Source organism: Monodon monoceros, unplaced genomic scaffold (assembly GCF_005190385.1).
Source record: "Monodon monoceros isolate NGI ecotype Baffin Bay Population unplaced genomic scaffold, NGI_Narwhal_1 Super_Scaffold_3, whole genome shotgun sequence".
Classification (NCBI taxonomy): Eukaryota; Metazoa; Chordata; class Mammalia; order Artiodactyla; family Monodontidae; genus Monodon; species Monodon monoceros.
In genome coordinates, this window is record NW_021703780.1 from 94,645,604 (window position 1) to 94,656,885 (window position 11,282).

Genomic DNA, 11,282 nt, shown 5'->3' on the forward strand with positions numbered 1-11,282 from the left:
TGGTTTCAGCTTTTCACCACTGAGAATGATGTTTGCTGTGGGTTTGTCATATATGGCCTTTATTATGTTAAGTTCCCTCTATACCTACTTTCTGGAGGGTTTTTATCATTAATGGGTGTTGAATTTTGTTGAAAGCTTTTTCTGCATCTATTGAGATGATCATATGTTTTTTCTCCTTCGATTTGTTAATATGGTGTATCACGTTGATTCATTTGCCTATATTGAAGAATCCTTGCATTCCTGAGGTAAACCCCACTCGATCATGGTGTATGATCCTTTTAATGTGCTGTTCAATTCAGTCTGCTAGTATTTTGTTGAGGATTTTTGCATCTATGTTCATCAGTGATATTGGTCTGTAGTTTTCTTTCTTTGTAACATCTCTGTCTGGTTTTGGTATCAGGGTGATGGTGGCCTCATAGAATGAGTTTGGGAGTGTTCCTTCCTCTGCAATTTTTTGGAAGAGTTTGAGAAGGATCGGTGTTAGCTCTTCTCTAAATGTTTGATAGAATTCACCTGTGAAGCCATCTGGTGCTGTGCTTTTGTTTGTTGGAAGATTTTTAAATCACAGTCTCAATTTCAGTGCTTGTGATTGGTCTGTTTTTATTTTCTATTTCTTCCTGGTTCAGTCTTGGAAGGTTGTGCTTTTCTAAGAATTTGTCCATTTCTTCCAGGTTGTCCATTTTATTGGCATAGAGTTGCTTGTAGTAATCTCTCATGATCCTTTGTATTTCCACAGCATCAGTTGTTACTTCTCCTTTTTCATTTCTAATTCTGTTGATAAGAGTATTCTCCCTTTTCTTCTTGATGACTCTGGCTAATGGTATGAATTTTGTTTATCATCTCAAAGAACCAGGTTTTCATTTTATTGATCTTTGCTACTGTTTCCTTCATTTCTTTTTCATTTACTTCTGATCTGACCTTTATGCTTTCTTTCCTTCTGCTGACTTTGGAGGTTTTTTGTTCTTCTTTCTCTAATTGCCTTAGGTGTAAGGTTAGGTTGTTTATTTGAGATGTTTCTTGTTTCTTGAGGAAGGACTGCATTGCTATAAACCTCCCTCTTAAAACTGCTTTTGCTGCATCCCATAGGTTTTGGGTCGTCGTGTTTTCATTGTTATTTGTTTCTAGGTATCTTTTGATTTCCTCTTTGATTTATTCAGTGATCTCTTGGTTATTTAGTAGTGTATTGTTTAGCCTCCATGTGTTTGTATTTTTTACAGATTTTTTCCTACAATTGATATCTAGTCTCATAGCATTGTGGTCAGAAAAGATACTTGATACGATTAGAATTTTCTTAAATTTAGCAAGGCTTGATTTGTGACCCAAGATATGATCTATCCTGAAGGATGTTCCATGAGCACTTGAGAAGAAAGTGTATTCTGCTGTTTTTGGATGGAATGTCCTATAAATATCAATTAAGTCCATCTTTTTTAGTGTATCATTTAAAGATTGTGTTTCCTTATGTATTTTCATTTTGGATGATCTATCAGTGAAAGTGGGGTGTTAAAGTCCCCTGCTATGATTGTGTTACTGTCGATTTCCCCCTTTATGGCTGTTAGCATTTGCCTTATGTATTGAGGTGCTCCTATGTTGGGTGCATAAATATTTCCAATTGTTGTATCTTCTTCTTGGATTGATCCCTTGATCGTTATGTAGTGTCCTTCTTTGTCTCTTGTAATAGTCTTTAAAGTCTATTTTGTCTGATACGAGAATTGCTACTCCAGCTTTCTTTTGATTTCCATTTGCATGGAATATCTTTTTCCATCCCCTCACTTTCAGTCTGTATGTGTCCCTAGGTCTGAAGTGGGTCTCTTGTAGACAGCATATATACAGGCCTTGTTTATGTATCCACTCAGCCAGTCTATGTCTTTTGGTTGAAGCATCTAATCCATTTATGTTTAAGGTAGTTATCGATATGTATTTTCCTATTACCATTTTCTTAATTGTTTTGGGTTTGTTATTGTAGGTCTTTTCCTTCTCTTGTGTTTCCTGCCTAGAGAAGTTCCTTTAGCATTTGTTGTAAAGCTGGTTTGGTGGTGCTGCATTCTCTTAACTTTTGCCTGTCTGTAAAGATTTTAATTTCTCCGTCGAATCTGAATGAGCTCCTTGCTGGCTAGAGTAATCTTGGTTGTAGGTTTTTCCCTTTCATCACTTTAAATATGTCCTGCCACTCCCTTCTGGCTTGCAGTTTCTGCTGAAAGATCAGCTGTTAACCTTATGGGGATTCCCTTGTGTGTTATTTGTTGCTTTTCCCTTGCTGCTTTTAATAGTTTTTCTTTGTATTTATTTTTTGACAGTTTGATTAATATGTGTCTTGGAGTGTTTTTCCTTGGATTTATCCTGTATGGGACTCTCTGCACTTCCTGGACTTGATTGACTACTTCCTTTCCCATACTAGGGAAGTTTTCAACTACAATCTCTTCAAATATCTTCTCAGACCCTTTCTTTTGCTCTTCTTCTTCTGGGACCCCTATAATTCGAATGTTGGTGCATTTAATGTTGTCCCAGAGGTCTCTGAGACTGTCCTCAATTCTTTTCATTCTTTTTTCTTTATTCTGCTCTGCAGTAGTTATTTCCACTATTTTATCTTCCAGGTCACTTATCCATTCTTCTGCCTCAGTTATTCTGCTATTGATTCCTTCTAGAGATTTTAAAATTCCATTTATTGTGTTGTTCATCATTGTTTGTTAGGTCTTTAGTTCTTCTAGGTCCTTGTTGAACATTTCTTGTATTTTCTCCATTCTATTTCCAAGATCTGGGATCATCTTTATTAACATTACTCTGAATTCTTTTTCAGGTAGACTGCCTATTTCCTCTTCATTTGTTTGGTCTGGTGGGTTTTTACCTTGATCCTTCACCTGCTGCGTATTTCTCTGTCTTCTCATTTTGCTTAACTTACTGTGTTTGGGGTGTCCTTTTCGCAGGCTGCAGGTTCGTTGTTCCCACTGTTTTTGGTGTCTGCTCCCCGTGGGTAAGGCTGTTTCAGTGGCTTGTGTAGGCTTCCTGATGCAGGGGACTGGGGCCTGTGTTCTGGTGGGTGGGGCTGGATTTTGTCTTTCTGGTGGGCAGGGCTGCATCCAGTGGTGTGTTTTGGGGTGTCTGTGAACTAATTATGATTTTAAGGCAGCCTCTATGCTAATGGGTGGGTTGTGTTCCTGTCATTCTAGTTGTTTGGTATGGGGCATCCAGCACTGGAGCTTGCTGGCTGTTGGGTTGATCTGGGTGTTAGTGTTGAGACAGAGATCTCTGGGAGAGCTCTTGCCAACTGATATTACGTGGGCCAGGGAGGTCTCTGATGGTCCATTGTCCTGAACTCTGCTCTCCCACCTCCGAGGCTCAGGCCTGATACCAGGCCAGAGCACCAAGACACTGTCAGCCACATGGCCAGGTACGTGGGGATTTTCTTGCCTTTTGGGAAGTCTGAGCTCTTCTGCCAGCATTTGGTAGGTGTTCTATAGGAGATGTTCCAGATGTAGAAGTATTTTTGATGTATTTGTGGGGAGAAATGTGATCTCCACGTCTGACTCCTCTGCCATCTTTTTTTTTTTTTTTTTGCAGTACGTAGGCCTCTCACTGTTGCGGCCCCTCCTGTTGCGGAGCACAGGCTCCGGACGCACAGGCCCAGCAGCCATGGCCCACGGGCCCAGCCACTCCGCAGCATGTGGGATCCTCCCAGACCGGGGCACGAACCCGTGTCCCCTGCATCAGCAGGCAGACTCCCAACCACTGCACCACCAGGGAAGCCCCCCTCTGCCATCTTGAAGGTCCACCCCAAGCAGACTTTTAACAGCGGTGTTTGGGCTGCCATGACTGATGAGAATCCTGATGAGTCACACCCACAGACTGGGTCTGTACCCACTCACCATCTCTTACCCTGTGAATCTTCAATGTATGGGGGCAGAGAAGGAGAGAAGAGAGAAATCCATGCTGCAGTACATCAGGCTGAGACCTCTCTCCAAGTGCAAGATTCCCTCAGAAGGTGAGGGATGGGCAGGAGAGCTGAGGGAAAGTCTATAGTATAATGCAGAACACATCTGGTCTTTGTCCCTGATTCCTGGCACAGAGCTTCAAAAATTCTTGGAATTTCCTGAGTGACAGAACTCTTTGTTTTGCTCATGAGGTAACTTATGGTGGACCTCCAGAGAGCTTCAGGATGGGAGCTGGTTGCCCAAAAGACAAACCACATGATTAGACAATTGGAACTCTGGGCCAGCATGACCTCAGCGAAGTGAGGGAGGTAGAAACTGAGTTCAATTATATGGCCAATGATTTAATCCATGCTGAAGGGAAAGTACTGATTCTGCCTTCAAGTAATGTGAAGCCAATGGTGAAATGAATGAAAGGAAGGCTATAACAAAGTCCAAACACTGCTCAATTTCAGATCCAACCAAGTCAGCCCCTGCTCTAGCAGCCTGACAGAACAGTGTTTCTCTTTCTATGTTCTTTAATATAAAATGTTTAGCATGCAACCGAAGATAACAAGTCATATGAAAAAGCAAGAAATGTGATCTATGGTCAACAGAGGAAATGGTCAATAGAAGCAGACCTAAAGATGGCCCAGATGTTGGAAAGATCAAACAAGAATATTGAAATAGCTATGATAAAGATGCTAAAATATGTAATGGAAAAGATGGATAGTATATGTGAATGAATGGGAAATTTAAGGAGAGACATGGAAACAAAAAAGAATCAAATGGATGTGCTAGAGATGAATAATACAAAATTAGAAATGAAGACTTCATTACATGGACTTAACAAGGTATTGGATACAGCCCAAGAAATAATCAGTGAACCTGAATACAGGTTAGTAGAAAGTATACAAATTGAAACAAAAAGGAAAGTATACAAATTGAAATACATAAAAAGACAGAATAGAGAAAAGGGGATCTGAGGGAGAATATAAGAATGTCTAACACATACAATTGGAATCCAGAAGGAGAAGAGAGATTAGAATAGAATAGGATAGAACAGAGTAGAAGAAATATGTGAAGAATAAAATGGCCATCAACTTTCCAAACTGATTAAGGCATTAAAGGTTATGGTCACTAATTCCAGTGCATGTGGGGGTTCCCACACACCATCAAGCAATTCCCAGACTCCAACTTGGTGTTCTACAATTCAACTCAATTCTGACACTATATCCAGAGATAGTTTCAGATCCCACATGTTAATGGTTCAGTCCTATGAAGACTGGCCCACCCACCCACTTCAGACATCAACTGCAAGTCAAAGTTGTCACCTGTGCTTACTACTGACTAGCTATAGATTGAAGGTTCTATCAAGAAAGTGAAAAGATAACCCACAGAATATGTTTGCAAATCATCTCTCTGATAGGGGACTTGTGTCCAGAATTTTTTTTAATTATAGGGACTTCCCTGGTGGCACAGTAGTTAGGAATCTGCCTGCTAATGCAGGGGAGACGGGTTCGATTCCTGGCCCGGGAAGATCCCACATGCCGCAGAGCAACTAAGCCCGTGTGCCACAATTACTGAGCCTGCACTCTAGGGCCCATGCTCCGCAACAAGAGAAGCCACGGCAACGAGAAGCCCACACACCACAACGAAGAGTAGCCCCCGATCGCTGCAACTAGAGAAAGTCCACACACAGCAACTAAGACCCAAAGGAGCCAAAAATAAAAAATTTATTAAAAATTTTAAAAGTATTAAAACTCAATAATAAAACAATTTTTTAAATGAGCAAAATATATGAATGGAAATTTCCACAAAGAAGATATCCAAATGGCCAACAAGCACATGAAAAGATGCTCAACATCATTAGCCACCAAATCAAAACCACAATTAGATACAATTTCATACCCACTAGCATGGCTATAGTAAAAAAGACAGATAATAGCCAGAATGTGCAGAAATCTGAGACTCACACACTGATAATTAGACTGTAAAACAACCCAGCCACTTTTGAAAATAGTCTGGTAGTTCCTTAAAAGATAAAACACAGACTTAATAGTGCTCGTTCCGGCAGCACATATACTACAACTGCAACGACACAGAGAAAACTAGCATGGCCCCTGCGCAAGGATAACACGTAAATTCGTGAAGCGGTCCATGTATTTTAATATGCGAGATCTAAAAGATAATACAAATTAACTTATTTACTAAACAGAAACAGACTCATAGACACAGAACACAAACTTATGGTTACCAAAGGGGAAGCGGGGGGAAGGGATAAACTAGGAGCTTGGGATTAACAGATACACACTACTATATATAAAAGGGATAAACAACAAAAGACCTACTGTATAGTACAGGGAACTCTATTCACTATTTTGTAATAACTTACAATGGAAAAGAATCCGAAAAAGAATATATATATACACATATATGTATGTGTGTGTACATATATATATATATATATATATGAAACCAAATCACTTTGCTATACACCTGAAACTAACACAGTATTGTAAATCAACTACAGTTCAATAAAAAAAAACACAGACTTAATAGACTTAGTATATGAGTCAGCAACCCCCATCGAAGGCAAGTGAAAACATGTCCACACAAAAACTTGTACATGCATGTTCATAGCAGTATTATTCATAATAGGCAAAAAGCGGAAACCCAAATGTCCATCAACTGATGAATGGGTAAGTAAGATGTCTGCATCCATACAACAGAATATTATTCAGCCATAAAAATGAACGATACATGCCACAACATGTATGAAACTTAAAAGAAATACATGCAGTAAGTGAAAGAAGCCAGTCACAAAAGACCATATATTGTATCATTCCATTTACATGAAATGTTCAGAACAGGCAAATTCATAGAGACAAACTACCATACGACCCAGCAATCCCACTACTGGGCATATACCCTGAGAAAACCATAATTCAAAAAGAGTCATGTACCACAATGTTCATTGCAGCTCTATTCACAATAGCCAGGACATGGAAGCAACCTAAGTGTCCATCGACAGATGAATGGATAAAGAAGATGTGGCACATATATACAATGGAATATTACTCAGCCATAAAAAGAAACGAAATTGAGTTATTTGTAGTGAGGTGGATGGACCTAGAGTCTGTCATACAGAGTGAAGTAAGTCAGAAAGAGAAAAACACATACCGTATGCTAACACATATATATGGAATCTAAGAGAAAAAAAAAAAGGTCATGAAGAACCTAGGGGTAAGATGGGAATAAAGACACAGACCTACTAGAGAATGGACTTAAGGATATGAGGAGGGGGAAGGGTAAGCTGGGACAAAGTGAGAGAGTGGCATGGACATATATACACTACCAAACGTAAAATAGATAGCTAGTGGGAAGCAGCCGCATACAAAAATTTTTTAATTAGAAAAAAAAAATGACCAGCTAGAACTGGTTACCAACCAGTAGTGTGATATATTCTACTAATTCTACTTTTTCAATAACTCACTGTCTAACGAATTGACTCTTATTTGGTCCCCCCAGATGTTCTGTTTTGTTTTGTTTTATTCATCGCAAAGATACCACTTTAACGCTCTTTAGCTGGCGAATGAAGAGCCCTGCCTCAACCTCGTTCCTTTGCCAGGGGAGGAAGGTAGCCCATGATGAGGTATGATGACCACCTGTCAGGAGCAAGAGGTTGTAAAGGGTCAGAAAATGCGAGTGACATCATCTGAGTGGTGAGGACATCTGTCTTCTGCAGATGGGGCCAAAGGCTCCACTCATCTCCCATCCCAAGACAGACGGGCTGCAGGGAGACTGAGTACCCTTGTGTCACAGAACAGGCGTCTCAGAGGTTCCAAAAGATCACCTGGCTGGCTCCATTTCCCGTAGTCTGTCTTACCATACACCAAGGACTGACTCACAGACAAGGTCCCAAGGAGAATGAAAAAAATCTAGTGTGACAAATGCCAAATGGTCTGCGGGGAAGCAGACGACTTGCGACCCCACCTTGAGCATCTTTGGATGGTGTTTTCAGAGCCCTGGGTCTCAGTTCAAGCCAGCTTTGCCCAGAGCCTGAGCTACTCCCATGGTCTATGTTAGGAGGCAGCAGCTGTTGCATTGACTCTTCCATGTGAAGTCCCAGCCTTGCCCCGTGCTAGTTCTATGACACTGTGCAAGCGACAAAAATCACCGAGCCTGTTTTTTCATTTTTAAAGTGGTGATAAGAATAACGCTGAGGGCTTCCCTGGTGGCGCAGTGGTTGAGAGTCCGCCTGCCGATGCAGGGGACGCGGGTTCATGCCCTGGTCCGGGAAGATCCCACATGCCACGGAGCGGCTGGGCCCACGAGCCACGGCCGCTGAGCCTGCGCATCCGGAGCCTGTGCTCCACAGCTGGAGAGGCCGCAACAGTGAGAGGCCCGCGTACTGCAAAAACCAAAACAAAACAAAAAAGAATAACGCTGAGCTCAAATTGTTGGTGTACGGATTAAATCAGATAGCTGTACAAAAGACAGTGCTTAGAGAAGATAAAGAACCTTTCATGGATGGTGAGAGTCGGAGAAGCTTTCTGAAGTGTGGGATTGATCACCTGTGACACTGTGAAAGCCCAGATGGACCTCCAGGAGATTTGGGCACCACCCTCTTGTGACTCTAGACCATCAGTATCACAGAATCCATGGTATATGAACTCTGGAAGGACCCTTCCAGAAAACCCAGCCTAACTCACTCATTTATGGATGCATTCTCATCCACTAGAGAAAGGAAGTTATTCATTCATCAATGTTAAAACTCAGGACAGAGACCCTGATTTTTTTTTTTTTTTTTTTTAGGTCTTTGCATTTCCTGCCCTGCCCACTTCCCTTTAGCCCATGGCCTGGACAAAGTTTCACTCAATAAACGTTCACTGAATTTTGTTAACCCGTCCAAGGACAGAGAACTCAGAAGAGACAAAGCTCAGACTAGAATTCCATTTTTTCAGGCTTATATAGAAGAGGGAACTGCAGTAGATAAGAGGAATCCAGACCTTGGTTCAAACCTCAGCTCTGCCCTGAAGTTGGGGACCTCAGGCAAGTTATTTAACTTCTTATCAGTAAAGCGGGGACCAGCACATCCACATCTCAGTGTTGTTTCAAGAATCAAAGGAGATACAGATATCAAGCACTCGGCTCTCTGTTACAAAAGACCAAATACTAACAATGACCCCGAGGAAAAAATAAGTCAGTCAAACATCTGGATATTCAGTTAACATCACATAAAGCCTGTAGATATTTGGGAACAGCTAAGGAAATGGAATTTCCAGGTTTGCAATCATGTCCGTGTTTCACAGATGGTGTCCTGGGCTTACCCACATCCCCTCTCCCAGGGCAGTCACACCTGACACATCACCCAGCCTTCCGGTCCTCAGCCGCCCTCCTTGAGCTGTCAATACCACGCTGGCAAGAGTGCTAGTCAGGGCTCAGGAGATGGGGGTTCAGAAAAGCTCCACCATCTTGACAAATGACACGCCCCACTCCGAGCCTCCATTTCCTCATCTGTGAAATGCCAATAATAACGCCTTCCACGCAGGGATACTGTGAAAAAGACGGATAGAATGATGACTTTGGAAAGTATGCAGCACTTCAGCAACAGGAGGGGGTGTTTTGTGTGTCAATCAAAATCGAGCTTTGGTCTAACTACAATACTGGCTGAAAGTTCTTGGGCATTTCTGCAAGTTAAAAACCTAACTTGGGTCTGAAGCAAAAAAAAAAAATTCTCATTAAAAAAGAGTACTGAAGCTATTTGTTTCCCCACCACCACCCCGCCCCCAATCCACTGTGGAAGCCACCTCTAATCAAGCTGACATTTTCCCAAAGAAAGATGGCTCGGGTTATTGCCGGCAGGTTGAGATGAGAGAGGCTGGCCCACCCAATGGCGCTGCCAGGGGTAACGACAGCACACCGGGCGTTTCTAGAGCTTGTCTCGGCCTCCCGGGAACCACGGTGCTTTGGAAAGTCAATCACTCAGCAAGGTACAGAGAAGGCAAACCAGTGAACAATTGGAATGATAGAAAATCCAGAGCTCTAATGAACACTAGCAATCTGAAAAATGAACCTTGCTTGTTGGCTTGAAAAGACGGGTGATTTGCGCCCGCCTGTCCTGGGTCAGAGGTGCCTCATCACCATGTCATTACGTCAAGTAATTACCGCACTTTTCTCAGGCTCCGTGTGCAGCACTCATGTGGTTGCTCAGCTTACTGACTGCAAAACTCAACTCCCTCCACCTGATCTGGGTACAAATGGCACTGCTGGGGGTTGTCTTCTGCCCAGTGTCCTCTCGGGCCTGGCCTCGGTGTGGGCAGTGCCATTGGGAGCAGCCAGTTTGACTCTGCAGACAAAGTGATAGCCACACTTGTTCTGTTAGCCTAAAAAAGAACCCACTGACTGCTGAGCATTTATGAAATTTCCCAGGGATGCGTCCAATAAGCACCTTCGCTCCTAGCCCTGGGGCTCAAGAACAAAGTGAAGGATGCACGGGGGCCAAAGTCGGGTGATGTTTGGTATTTGGGTTTGGGTGGTTTGCTGGTTATCGGGGCTGGCGGTAGTTTCGGGAATGGGGTGAGGGATGGGATGGGGTCCACAATGGTGTATTTGGGTAAAGGATGCAGTTAAGGGTGGGCTAAGGCTCAGAAGCGGGTGAGAGACAGATCAGGGCTGGGATGAAGGACAGGCAAGCGAGTTTCAATCTCTAGGCAGAGGTAGGGGAAGAGTCTGTGTGAGCACCAGGCTGAGGTGAGGGATTTGGGCGAGGAATGGTCAGGCCCCAGCAGAGGCTCAGAGATGGATGGTCTGAGCCTCAGGAAAGGATAGGGCAGACCTCAGTGATGGGGTGATGTCTGCTGTACACATCACTTGATGTTCTTTTTTAAAAGCTGAAAGCTTGAGAGCTTATTCCTTAAGGTCAAGAAATGTGTCCTCAGCTGTAGTATCAAAACACTCTGCTCTTCAGATGGTCCAGAGTCACCCAGTGCAAAACTGGGAAGTCATGTGTGTCGGGGCCCCTTCTCTGCTCTTCTGGGAAGCTTGTCCCCCTTTCTGAAAGGGCCACCTGGCAAGTGCCCAGCAGCTCTCGATGGATTTCTCAGTTTTTAATAAGAGTTTTTCATACTTACCTGATGGCTTTGGGCATTGATAAAATAATGAATGTGAAAAGAACTTCCTAAGACTGTAAAATGGTATATTATCGTTGACAACTCTGATCATCGTCTTAGCACCAGAGCGCGGACCCTGGAGAAGAGAGTAGTGGCTTCTGATTGGGGTACTTGAGGCCGGTGGGTGGAGCCTTCAGAGGCTGGCATCTGCCCCAGCTCCTCCGAGAGGAAGAACTCCACCCTCTGGATCTCAGAGTCCTCACCC

At 42.9% G+C, this 11,282-nt stretch overlaps 1 non-coding gene across 1 annotated transcript; it reads left to right on the forward strand.

The window, feature by feature from the left end:
• The first annotated feature begins 5,963 nt into the window (after positions 1-5,963).
• LOC114908235 lies at positions 5,964-6,070 on the forward strand. Its single transcript, XR_003796924.1, has one exon. It is a non-coding gene; the product is annotated as a U6 spliceosomal RNA (small nuclear RNA).
• Positions 6,071-11,282: the final 5,212 nt, after the last annotated feature.